At 48.5% G+C, this 14,079-nt stretch overlaps 1 protein-coding gene across 1 annotated transcript in view; it reads left to right on the top strand.

The window, feature by feature from the left end:
- The window catches only part of LOC138269465 (cadherin-9-like), a 783,906-nt gene that overhangs the window by 669,074 nt on the left and 100,753 nt on the right, over positions 1–14,079 (top strand). The window lies entirely within an intron of this gene.

The following is a 14,079-nucleotide window of genomic DNA, read 5'->3' on the forward strand; positions in this document are numbered from 1 at the left end:
TTTTTTCTTGCGGGCTAGATAGCTGAATGATGTAAACACCATTCACATCTGCTATTAATTGCTTGAGCCCCTGAAAAGTTAGCTCAGCCTTTCATCATTGCAGGGTCGGGAAACTGAGTACCATTAAGTTGGGTAGTGGCAACTCTTGTTATGTACATCATTTAGAAAATACTTAAATGTAATATAAATTGCTGTACAAAAATACATTATATTAAACTGTGCTGTTCAAGTAAATCAGGGCCAGCTTTATCAGCACTTGCCCCACCACAAAGTTACACAAAGTGTCATTGTTGGACTTTTGGCCATACACATGGTCATCCCTAGTCTTTTTGCCTCCTTCCTCCTGGTTTTTCTGACCTTTCGCTGTTGGCTCTAGGACTCTGAGCACTTTATCACTGCTGACCAGTGCTAAAGTGCAGGTGCTCTCTCATCTAAAGTTGGTATGATTGGCTTATACCTAATTGCCATATTTAATTTACCTATAAGTCCCTTGTACAGTGGTATCTCTATACCCAGGGCCTGTAAATTAAATACTACTAGTGGGCCTGCAGCGCTGCTTGCGCCACCCACTGAAGTAGACTTTCAAACCTGTCTCAGGCCTGCTAGCGCAGGGCCTGTGTGCGCAGTTTTCTGCCACAGGGACCTGGCATCTAAATTTACTTGCCAGACCCAGAACTCCCCTTTTACTACGTGTAAGTCACCCCTAAAGTACGCCCTAGCTAGCCCTATGGGCAGGGTGCCATGTATGTAGAAAGGCAGGACATGTGCCATATTGCATGGCCTGTCCTAGTAGTGACAAACAGCCTAACTTGGTGTCTCACTGCTGTGAGTGCTGCCTTCTCATAGGATTGCATTAGAAATGCCCTGCCTTATGTGTAAGGGGTATTGTCTGATTTATGAGGGGTAGCGTAGGCGTGTTTGGTATGGTTGTGATGGTGATAATAAATACTGCTTACTGGTGTGGGTGTATTTTTTATTACTATCACAGAAATGCCACTTCTAGAAAGTGCGCATTTATCTGTGCTTATAATTCTGGTGTTTTGCAGCTTGACTCCAATCCACGTCTGGGCAGAGTGACAGTTGGGGCTTTGTGCATACTTTTCAGACAGCCTATACACAGGGAGGGTGGAGGTGTCACCGTGGTGCATCTGCATATTGAATAGTCTTCCTGGGCTGAGAGAAGGGAGAGGCGGGGCACACCTACATTTGTAAAGGCTGTGCCCTGGCCTCACACAATAGGGTTGTTAACCCCCCACTGATGTTTGGAGCCTGTGCTGAAAGGAGAGAGGGGGCACTCCCAGAACCAGTTGTAACTGGCTGGAACCTCCTCTCCCTATCATTGTAAAACACTGTAAAAAAAGGACTATAAGTACAGGGGAATTCTCCCCACAATTTGAACATTCTTGGAACTTGAAACTGGACACAGAACGCTGATGAATGGACTCACCAGGAAACCGCCATGGACTGCTGCTGCTGTGCTGACCTGTGACCTGCCTGGTCACTAGGAGGAACTGCGACCATCTGCACCCCTTGTGCTGGCCTGTAGCTGGACCCACCAGCTTTGTGCTTTTTCTGGTTTGGTTGTTCCCAGGGGCAGGGTGCTGTGGCCCCTGATCCCTGCAACGCTCGTTTAAACCTTTGCCCAGAATGCTTTGAAGGAGAACAAGGCATTCCTTCAGTTGCTGGGCTGTTGATGCACTATAGCGCTTGGAAAGCGCTTTTCTTTTCCAAAAAGAAATCACCGCCGCAGCCCGGGCTTTAAACTGTGCCCTAGCGCTTTGTGAAGCGCTTCTTCGTTGGTAAAAAAATCACCGCCGCAGCCCGGGGAGATAAATGCTGTGAAGCGCGAGGATCGCGCTCCGCTCCGTGCCCCTGGGGCACGAGGAAACCACTTCGGAAATAACGAGGAGCAAGCCTGCTCCTAGCGGTGCCCCCGGGGTAGGGATCGCTCCGAGGAGCGCCCCCGGGGCACCGGCCGACCCGACCTGGTGCCGGCGTTTGTTGTTGGAGCCGGAGGGAGAGGAGGACGCCTCTCCCTCTCCTGCTCCAGCCCCGAAGGGCTCTCCCCAACGTGTGCGGGCAGGGAGGCAGCCTCATCGGAGGCTCGCCCCCGCCGCCAGCTCTCTGGTGGGCCCCCTCGTGGGCCCGAGGCCAGCACAAAGGGGTCTCCCCTGCTGAAAGGGCCGACGGAGGCCCCGGGAGACCCCAGGAAGTTGCGGGCCCCCAGAGGGGCCCGCTCGCAGATCGGAGGGGGTGCGTGGCGCCCCCCTCCTTAACCCGAGGATTTCCCTGACTTGGGCCCCCCTTGGAGAGGGCCGGTGGAGGCCTGGGGGGCCCTCCAATGAACACGGGTCCCAGAAGGGGCCCGCCAAGGAAACAGAGAGGGTGCGTGCCGCCCCTCTCTATTTGCCAAGTTTAGGGAGGCCCCCGTTTTGCGCAGAAGAGCGCCGGGGGCCCCATGATTCGTTTTAGGCACTGGAAGTGCCTCTTCATCATTCCCAGGTACTTTTAAATGGACAAATATAATTACGATTTAAAGTTCTTTCTACAGACTTTATTAATTGTGTTATATTACCTACCTGTTTTATGATGCTTTGACATATGTGTGCACATGTTCCTTTTATGGGCATGACTTGCTAATATGTTTCCCTAACTTGCCATAGGTTTTCTAATGTTCCTACTATGGGCGTTTTATGATATGCTTATGACAAGTATTCTAATGTGATAACGTGTTCCTGACTACTGCTTATGTTGCAGAATACTGAGTAACTTGTGTGTTATGTGTGACTACTGCTAGTTTGCAGAGTAACTAATGTGTAACGTTCTGACAACTGCTAAGGTAGCAGGATAGTACTGTTATGTGATGTTGGTCTAATAATTACGTTGTGTACAATACAGTGTATTTTTATATAATCTGGTGTTGTGTTTCCTTTGTGGTGGGGATATTGCATCACATGTATGTGTGTGTTGTGCAAACGCTTTACGCATTGCCTCCGGGTTAAGCCTGACTGCTCGTGCCAAGCTACCAAGGGGGTGAGCAGGGGTTATCTTGGACGTGTAACTCCCTTGCCCTGACTAGAATGGGTAAGTTCTGCCTGGCTGAGGTGCATACCCTAGCCAACCAGAAACCCCATTTCTAACATTGGAAGTCAGCGGTGAGGATAGGACTTGCGCTTGCACAATACCATTGTGACTCATTATTTCACTACAAGGATTGCGTTTAGACCATCACATGTTTGGCTTCTCTTAACTTTCTCTCTTTGGTCATTTTTCCTGTTTTCAGTTCTCACGCTTGGGTATTGTGATTGTCACAGTTGAGTTATTTGTACCTTTTTAAGATGGGGCTTACCTTTGATTTAGAGGACCTGCTGTTTTACACGCAGGGGGAATTAGAGGGGTTCTGTAGAGAGAGAGGGCTGCCTGTAGAAGGGGACCTCTGGAGATCTCTGAATTTCTTTGAAAGGTTTGTGACATTTACCCAGGGAGGGAGTGTGCGTAGGGGGTACCCAGAGGATCCTGAGTGTAGCTAGGGTTCCCAATGGGAGGGCTCCCAGACCTCATCCCTAGAGAGTGGTAGAGAGACTGATCAGGAGGGTGAGAATGACCGGTTGGGGACGCCAGTTGACAGGGAAGGCCCCAGTGATAGGGAGTCCCTTGCTTGGTCCAGTGTAAGAAGCAGGGCTACCTCTCATTCCTTGATGCCTGATGAGCTAAGAGATAGGCGGGAAGAGAGGGACCTGAAGTTGCAGTTAGCGCGCCTAGCTGTTGAGGAGAGAAGGGCTGAGGTAGAGAAGGCCTTAGTACAGGAGAGAATGGCAGAGGCAGAGAGGGCCTTTGCCAGAGAAAGACTCGCTCTAGAGCGCAGTCTGAAGGTTCTGGACTCACCAGCGCTGCAGGTGGAGTCCAGTGGTGGCAGCAATGTACAGTGCTGTAGCAAAGATGTTCCTCACATACCCATAGATCTGGTACCTAGGTTCCAAGAGGGGGGTGACATACGTCAGTGGTTAAAGGAATATGAGAAGGCTCTGGTAGAGCGCAGGATCCCTGAGAAGGATTGGGGAACTGGCCTAGGGAGTTTTATTCCTGAGGAGGGGAGGGATGCCCTACTGACTCTAGAAGAGAGTGACAGGGAGGGGTACTCCGCTGTGAAGAACGCACTGATTGTGAAGTATGGTGTTTCCCCTGAGGAATACAGAAAAAGGTTTAGGGGTGGTAAGAAACTGTCCCACCAGTCTTGGGAGGAGTTTGTGGAGGATTGCTGCATTGCACTAGATGGATGGGTGAAGGGTAGCACAGTAAACAATTTTGAAGGGCTGTTTAATCTGATTCTCAGAGAGCACCTGTTTCGTTGTTGTTTTTCAGAGTTACGCCAACACTTGTCAGTGTGTGAGCTCTCTGACCCCAGGGAGCTCGCAAAGGAGGCAGACTTCTGGTTGCGTACCAGAGGGTCTGGTGTGGCATTAGGGGGTGTTCCTAATGAGAGTGGTCTAGGTGTTTCCCAACAAGGTGTGGTGGGAAAGGAATGGAGTGTCCCAGGTAGGTCCCAGTGCACTGGGATGGGTGAGGGACCCCATGTCCCGTCTCTGAGGAGAGGGAATGGGGCTGGGCTGAGGCCCAAGGTGCCCAAGATACCGCTCCAGGCCCCTGAAGGTTCCGTGAGTGAACGCCAGGAGGTGAGCCTAACCTGTGCCGTAGGGCCAGCTGTTCAGAAGGATCCCATTTTGTCATTAGGACTTAGGCGGGTGGCTGGTGATAGCGTTCCGCCGGTCCTGGTGTCTGGTAGTCTCGCTCTACAGCAGAGGAGGCGGAAATCCAGGCATAGGGTTGAGAGGGGGCTGCGGGCCCCAGTGGAGAACCTGGAGGGTCAGGGGTCAGCTCTGAGAGCAGAGCCCCCCAGGAATGACCTTGGTGAGACCATTTCTGGGCTGGGGGGAATCCAGACTCTGTCCGATGGGCAGAGGTCAGGAGACCTGCGCCAGCCAGACTCTTGTGTGGCCCTTGGGGAAAGTGTTTCCCTGGTGGGGGGTAGGTGTGCCCCCCAGGAAGTCCTGGTGCGCCAGGCAATGATTCAACCGCAGGGTGGTGACTCTGGGTTGGATGATCAGGTTCAGGGGGTAAACTCTGACCTGATGGGGAGTACGTGTGCTCCCAAGGAAGTCCTGGTGCGCCAGGCAGTGGTTCAACCGCAGGGTAGTGACTCTGGGTTGGATTGCCAGATTCAGGGGGTAAACTCTGATCTGGTAGGGGGTAGGTGTGCTCCCAAGGAAGTCCTGGTTCGCTGGGCAATGGTCCAGTCTAAGGGTGTCGTCCCTGGACTAGATAGACAGGTTCAGGGGGTAAACTCTGACCTGGTTGGGGGGGCGGTTAGTGTGCTCACCCCCCTGTGTGAAACTTCTGGTGGCTTCTCCCGAGGTGGGGAGACGCAGGACTCTGGAAGTGGGGTTCAGGGAGGGGGAAGCCCGCCCCGGACCCCGGTGCAACCCAAGGGTGTCGTCCCTAGGTTGGGTGGTCAGTCGCCAGGTAGTGATCCTGGGCTGGCGAGAAAGTTGAGCAGGGCTGCTGTACCCAGCACCCTGGCAAGTGTGGATTCTGGTGATACCCCTCCTAGGAGAGGAGGGCGGGATCCTAGAAGGAGGGGTAGAGGGAGGAGAGCCACGCCTCTAGCCCCTGTAGAACCTATGGGTGCGGACCCTAGGTTGGTGGATCAGTGGCAGGGTAGAGCCCCTGAACTGATCGGAAATAGAGTGGAGACAGGTTGCTTTGCACCTGGGGCTACCGCCCCCCACTCATTATGGTTTCAGAGACCAGAGGCTCCTAGATGGCCTGGGGCCTGGTTCTGGCCATTGGAGGCTAGAGAATCCCCGTGGGTTGGTCTAGGCTGCCTGGGACGCATTGACAGAGAGATCCCAGTGGAGTCAGGAAGGCGTAGAACTGGAACATGCCCCTGCTGTTGTGGGCCTGGGTCCTTGTTCTATCGCCCCAATCAGGAAAGTACATCAAGGTATTGATTGTTCTCCCCTGGATTTTGGCTGGTAGGGGGTTGTGTTGGACTTTTGGCCATACGCATGGTCATCCCTAGTCTTTTTGCCTCCTTCCTCCTGGTTTTTCTGACCTTTCGCTGTTGGCTCTAGGACTCTGAGCACTTTATCACTGCTGACCAGTGCTAAAGTGCAGGTGCTCTCTCATCTAAAGTTGGTATGATTGGCTTATACCTAATTGGCATATTTAATTTACCTATAAGTCCCTTGTACAGTGGTATCTCTATACCCAGGGCCTGTAAATTAAATACTACTAGTGGGCCTGCAGCGCTGCTTGCGCCACCCACTGAAGTAGACTTTCAAACCTGTCTCAGGCCTGCTAGCGCAGGGCCTGTGTGCGCAGTTTTCTGCCACAGGGACCTGGCATCTAAATTTACTTGCCAGACCCAGAACTCCACTTTTACTACGTGTAAGTCACCCCTAAAGTACGCCCTAGCTAGCCCTATGGGCAGGGTGCCATGTATGTAGAAAGGTCAGGACATGTGCCATATTGCATGGCCTGTCCTAGTAGTGACAAACAGCCTAACTTGGTGTCTCACTGCTGTGAGTGCTGCCTTCTCATAGGATTGCATTAGAAATGCCCTGCCTTATGTGTAAGGGGTATTGTCTGATTTATGAGGGGTACCGTAGGCGTGTTCGGTATGGTTGTGATGGTGATAATAAATACTGCTTACTGGTGTGGGTGTATTTTTTATTACTATCACAGAAATGCCACTTCTAGAAAGTGCGCATTTATCTGTGCTTATAATTCTGGTGTTTTGCAGCTTGACTCCAATCCACGTCTGGGCAGAGTGACAGTTGGGGCTTTGTGCATACTTTTCAGACAGCCTATACACAGGGAGGGTGGAGGTGTCACCGTGGTGCATCTGCATATTGAATAATCTTCCTGGGCTGAGAGAAGGGAGAGGCGGGGCACACCTACATTTGTAAAGGCTGTGCCCTGGCCTCACACAATAGGGTCGTTAACCCCCCACTGATGTTTGGAGCCTGTGCTGAAAGGAGAGAGGGGGCACTCCCAGAACCAGTTGTAACTGGCTGGAACCTCCTCTCCCTATCATTGTAAAACACTGTAAAAAAAGGACTATAAGTACAGGGGAATTTTCCCCACAATTTGAACATTCTTTGAACTTGAAACTGGACACAGAACGCTGATGAATGGACTCACCAGGAAACCGCCATGGACTGCTGCTGCTGTGCTGACCTGTGACCTGCCTGGTCACTAGGAGGAACTGCCACCATCTGCACCCCTTGTGCTGGCCTGTAGCTGGACCCACCAGCTTTGTGCTTTTTCTGTTTTGGTTGTTCCCAGGGGCAGGGTGCTGTGGCCCCTGATCCCTGCAACGCTCGTTTAAACCTTTGCCCAGAATGCTTTGAAGGAGAACAAGGCATTCCTTCAGTTGCTGGGCTGTTGATGCACTATAGCGCTTGGAAAGCGCTTTTCTTTTCCAAAAAGAAATCACCGCCGCAGCCCGGGCTTTAAACTGTGCCCTAGCGCTTTGTGAAGCGCTTCTTCGTTGGTAAAAAAATCACCGCCGCAGCCCGGGGAGATAAATGCTGTGAAGCGCGAGGATCGTGCTCCGCTCCGTGCCCCCGGGGCACGAGGAAACCACTTCGGAAATAACGAGGAGCAAGCCTGCTCCTAGCGGTGCCCCCGGGGTAGGGATCGCTCCGAGGAGCGCCCCCGGGGCACCGGCCGACCCGACCTGGTGCCGGCGTTTGTTGTTGGAGCCGGAGGGAGAGGAGGACGCCTCTCCCTCTCCTGCTCCAGCCCCGAAGGGCTCTCCCCAACGTGTGCAGGCAGGGAGGCAGCCTCATCGGAGGCTCGCCCCAGCCGCCAGCTCTCTGGTGGGCCCCCTCGTGGGCCCGAGGCCAGCACAAAGGGGTCTCCCCTGCTGAAAGGGCCGACGGAGGCCCCGGGAGACCCCAGGAAGTTGCGGGCCCCCAGAGGGGCCCGCTCGCAGATCGGAGGGGGTGCGTGGCGCCCCCCTCCTTAACCCGAGGATTTCCCTGACTTGGGCCCCCCTTGGAGAGGGCCGGTGGAGGCCCGGGGGGCCCTCCAATGAACACGGGTCCCTGAAGGGGCCCGCCAAGGAAACAGAGAGGGTGCGTGCCGCCCCTCTCTATTTGCCAAGTTTAGGGAGGCCCCCGTTTTGCGCAGAAGAGCGCCGGGGGCCCCATGATTCGTTTTAGGCACTGGAAGTGCCTCTTCATCATTCCCAGGTACTTTTAAATGGACAAATATAATTACGATTTAAAGTTCTTTCTACAGACTTTATTAATTGTGTTATATTACCTACCTGTTTTATGATGCTTTGACATATGTGTGCACGTGTTCCTTTTATGGGCATGACTTGCTAATATGTTTCCCTAACTTGCCATAGGTTTTCTAATGTTCCTAATATGGGCGTTTTATGATATGCTTATGACAAGTATTCTAATGTGATAACGTGTTCCTGACTACTGCTTATGTTGCAGAATACTGAGTAACCTGTGTGTTATGTGTGACTACTGCTAGTTTGCAGAGTAACTAATGTGTAACGTTCTGACAACTGCTAAGGTAGCAGGATAGTACTGTTATGTGATGTTGGTCTAATAATTACGTTGTGTACAATACAGTGTATTTTTATATAATCTGGTGTTGTGTTTCCTTTGTGGTGGGGATATTGCGTCACATGTATGTGTGTGTTGTGCAAACGCTTTACGCATTGCCTCCGGGTTAAGCCTGACTGCTCGTGCCAAGCTACCAAGGGGGTGAGCAGGGGTTATCTTGGACGTGTAACTCCCTTGCCCTGACTAGAGTGGGTAAGTTCTGCCTGGCTGAGGTGCATACCCTAGCCAACCAGAAACCCCATTTCTAACAGTCATCAAGCAGTGCAAAGTGTAGCTAAAGTGTTTACTTTCCAGCCCAAAACTAATTTTGCTGGAAAGTGGCAATAAAAGTACGGCAAGTACTGCTTTGTCCTACTTTGTATCAAAGAACCATCCCATTGGTGGAAAATGGGCTTTCACATGCTATTACCCCTGGTTTTGACGCAAAGCCCTATCTAGTAATTTTGTAGACAAGGCTTAGGGGCAAAAAATAACACCTCCTTGAGGCAGATGCTAACAAGGTGAAATGTTTTTCTCACACTGGATGTGTGTTGCACTGTACAGAACATATCCAATGTGTGAAAGGTTTAAACTATTAAGCATAGTATTTTGTACTAGAGAGGTACTTTTCAGTACAAAACGTTTGTTAGGCATCATGCTCATACTTTTGCATTATGGTGCAAATGTGTATCTGTAGGACTAAACGGCCTATTTTTGTGCTGGCTCTGAGAAAGATTATTCAAAATTGAGGGATAAAATGCTTGAATTAATCTTAGCCACTCACAATCACTTGGGGCTGCGTCCCAGTCCATCGTTATTTTGTACACCATGCCACCTCAGTTTGGACCCCGCCATATGCAAATCAGTGAATAGGTACAATGCAGCCTGAAATGCGAGGCTCTGAACTCCCTGAACCGGAAAACATGCAACCCAGGACCGATTTCGTCCTAGTCCATGAGGAGTAGGGTCAAGGCAGACTTTCACATGGCTGGGTCCAAACTAAGGTGGCATGGTGGGCAAAAAGCTGTGGATTGGGATGCGACCCTGAGCAATTGCCAGTGGCTGGGATTAATTTGAGCACTCCATCACCTTGTTGGTTTCGCATTTGACACACCTGGGGTGTCAGGTATGCCCAGACATGGGTCCTGTGCTCACTGTGCCCCTAGAACCAAGCTATACCTGGCTAAGTACCCTTAACTAGGACAAAGCTGGTTCTCCCTGTGTTTAGGTTCAGGGAGGAACTGGCCTGGCAGATTGGGTGGACTGTAAGAGATACAGCTCTGCAATGCTTTCTCCATCTTTGTGCAATGCAGAACAGCACCTTTGTTAGCACTAATACTTAGTAAATGTGCCATTTACTGGCACATTGGGTTTATTGGGTGAATATTCACCTTTTAATGTAGCTCTGTAACTTTAAATTGCATGGACAGCAGCTCCATTTAGAGTAAAACTGGAAAAGAATGGCTCTATATTTACTGTATCATTGTATATAAATCATGGGGCTGTTGCTGAACAGAGTGTACTTTGACATACTTTCTGGTGCAAAAGGATGACAAATCTGATGCAATGCCAAGAGCAGCATGTGCAGGAAATTAAATGGTAAATTACCTGTCTGGTGCATGATGTCAAATTTTTGTTTTACATACCAGCTAGACGTCATCAAATAAAATAAATTACAGAATACAATGTTGGTGATTTTTAATGACACAGATTTGGGTAGGAGAAGAAGCTTTTAAATGACTGGCCCCTTTTGAATGGTTCTCTTTACCACAGGCATCCAAATCATATGTATGAGGGAATAGATGTTCTCTCTACTAGTCTAGTTGGTGTCCTTGTGCCAACGTTCTGAAGGGGTCAGATGACAGCCATCTCACAAGGTAGTCTTTGAGGTCTAATTGGATGTGGTTAACTTGTACGTTACCAGCATAACAGTTACTTAATGTTTCTTAGGATAGTCTAAATTGGGGATACTCTCTTCAGTGGTTTGAGATGAAGAACCAGATTTCACAGTGGTGGGCAAATGAGGTGCCCTGAACCATATTTCGTATTCATACAAACACTGCAAGAAAGTATGGGCCCACTGTGAATGAACAATCTGTGCAATGTTGCAGAAAGTATTTCTGACCACTAGAATCTCTATCTTTGAAGGATTCATATCAGTTAAAAAATGGTTTTCTGGTTGACAGTGTTATGCACCCTGATCAAGCAGAAACCACAATCCTAGTCAGTGTAAGCCACAAACACACACTAAATTAACCTGCGCTCACCCCCTGGTAGCTTGGCACAGAGCAATCAGGCCTCACTTAAGTGTTAAATGTTTTGGGCAACACTTCAAACAGTAAAACTGTTAAAACACCACACAAAAAGATACCACACCTGGTTAGTAAATAAGACCAAAACAACAAAAATCCAATAAGTACAAAAAGTGCCAACCAGGGCTCTCTGAACCGGTACAAATTCAAAAGTTCAGGTTGACCACAATAGAATGCAGGTGGGCTACATGGACCCCGTTGGGCCTGCTGAACCAAACTACCTTAAATCCTAGTGTGGGAGCACTGTGATGGTTCTGAACCATTCTGTCAAGAAGTTGTGTCAATTTTCCACTCGCAGTTAAGGAAATGTATAGAAGTTCTCCATAAAGCAGTGGAAAAGCCTTGGAGATGAGATGCAATGGGGTTTGGGTGCAGGTGCTGGCCGTGTAGAAATCAAGGTGATGCACTGATTCCAATGAGTGCAGTAGCTGCAATCCATGGTTCGGTGTCATGGTTGAGGCTGTCATCAACAAGGATTCAGGGATCTTGCACCAAAAGAAACACCACGGTGCTAGTTCTGAAAGTGATGCACCAATTTCTATCTACACAACAGCAGAGATGCAATGGTTCTGTCCATGCAACAGCGAAGATGCAGTGGTTCTGCTGGAGCAACACCTGACATCCAAAAGTCCACAACTGGGGACCACTTGGCTGGGCAGGTTCACAGCTGCCAGAGTCTAGTTGCAGTGTTGGGTTGGTTGGAAGTCCTATATGTCCCTGAGACTTCAAATCAGGAGACCCGTAAGCTGGCCCTATGAATTACTCAGGGTTCTGGGTTGGAGAGCTGCAGGTCCAGTCCGTCTCACCCAGGCAAGAAGGGCAGCAGGCAGCAGGTCAGCACAGCCAGACAGCAGGTATTCCAGAGCAGGAGTCTAGCAGAGTAGGCAGTCCTTGTAGCAGCACAGCAGTCCTTCTTCATTGCAGAGTATCCACAAGTTTATGAATAGGTGGTGTCAGAAATCCAATACTTATACCCAGTGGCACCTTTGAAGTGGGGGAGATTCAAAGAAGTCTTTGAAGTGCACTGAAGTACTCCCTTTCCGTCTTGGCTCCAGATTCACTGCAGTGGGGTATACAGCCCTTTTTGTGGGGACATAGTATATTCAAGTATAAGTGTGAGGCTAGGGGCAGCTCTTCCCTCCGATCCTGTCAGTATGGCCCACCAAGGCACATCAAGTCATACCTAATCTCCCATTGTGTGTGGCTGTCTAGAGGGAATACACAAAGCCTAGCTGTCACCTACTTCAGACAAGTGACCAGAGACAGGCTGCAGGCACACAGGGCTAAGAGCAGAAAAATGCCAAATTTCTAAAAGTGTAATTTTCAAATTGTAACAATAAATCCAACTTTACCATTAAAGATGATTTAATATTACAATTCCATAGGTACTAAACATGAGCGATTTATCTCCTCTTAATCAGGTATTACTGGTTATTTACTGCCTCAAAGTAGTGAAAAATGAAATTGGGATTTTTTCACCACCAGGACATGTAAAACTGAAAGGCATATATAGATTATTTAGGGCCTACCTTAGGGGTGTCATATGTCATAAAAGAGGATTTTATAGCACAGTAAGGGATTCTAACTGCCAGGTCGACATGGCAGTTTAAACAAAGGCTCTGCAATGGCAGGCATGAGACATGTTTAATGGGCTACACAAGTGGGTGGCACAATCAGTGCTCCAGGTCCACCAGTAGCGTTTAATTTACAGGCTATGGGCACATATATTGCACTTTACTAGGGACCCATAAGTACATTAAATATGCCAATTGGGTATATGCCACACAAACCATGTTTTTAGGAGAGAGCATAATCACTTAACCACTGCTTAGCAGTGGTATAGTGCACAGAGTCCTCAGGCCAACAAAAACAAATTCAGCAAAAAGTGGAGGGAAATAGATACAAGGTTTGAGAGTGACCTTTAAAGAGGGCCATTTCATACAATCTGTAAAATGTTTTGACTCTGACAGTCGCAGAGGGCAGCAGGCACCCACCAATGAAGGGCTACAATAAAACATTGATGAAAGATGTACTCTAAATGACAATATATGAGAATCTATAGCAAACAAATGTATCCTTGTAATTTAAAGATGAGAATCTACAATAATGAATCAATTTATTGAGTGAAAGAGACAAGTGGATTCCTCAGGAACATCACAACTCATCTTCCTTGAAATGGATTGCATACAGTGAAAAGGCTAAACATTGTAAACATCCCAATAAAAATGAACCCACCCAGTCTGAAACTAATTCTGCTAATCCAGTTTCACTCATCTTTTGTAAAAGAATATTGTTGTCCTACAATGTTTGTTCAGGAATTGAACAATAATTTAATTGGTCTAATGGGATCATATTTTTTATGAATGTTGTAACACTAGCACGCTTCAATTTATTTAGTTCAATTCTAGGCTCAAACAGGCATTGATGAATTGACAAACTAAGGGACCATATTATGAGTACCCTGTTTTGTGTCCCTTGATTTTCCTCTAGCCTCCAGATTTAAGGGGTGTCAGCAACGTTGGGGGCAGTGTGTAATGTAGGGGAGATTATAAGGTGTACACTTGGTACCATTAGAAATTAGGAATTCCGATGGAATTTGTAGTTCTGTGCCTCCTTCCACAAGTAAGTTCACATTTTGCCAATTTTTTTTTACTCACAGTTTCGACCTGCTTTCACTAGGTGAGGTCCCAAGATAAAACAAAAAAACTCCAAATCTGTTGTGTCACTGTAGCTCTTATAATTCTGAGGAGACCAGTAACTCTCATTACACGTTACTTGGCCTATTGGAATTATAAAATGGAGGAAACTGGATTTTGTGTTGAGGGGGATGAAGGCCCTTCTCACGTAACAGCCACAGTCCCTCCCAGGATGAACCACCAATGTCACTTAATTAACCTGTACTTAACCCTCTGGCAGCTTGACAAATAAGAAGTCAGGCTTAATGTAGAAAAACTGTGTTAAATATTTATGTAGCACACAAACAGTACTAAAGTGAAAACACAAGACAAATCCCACATCAACTTAAAAAATTCAATGACACTAAAACAAATTAACTCCAATCAGCAGAACCAGAGTTATGAATTTTAGAGTTTTAAGTGTAAAATGCTTCCTAAAAGATCAAAGAGCCAACTGCTAGTATC

Source organism: Pleurodeles waltl, chromosome 2_1, assembly GCF_031143425.1.
Source record: "Pleurodeles waltl isolate 20211129_DDA chromosome 2_1, aPleWal1.hap1.20221129, whole genome shotgun sequence".
NCBI classification, from domain to species: Eukaryota; Metazoa; Chordata; class Amphibia; order Caudata; family Salamandridae; genus Pleurodeles; species Pleurodeles waltl.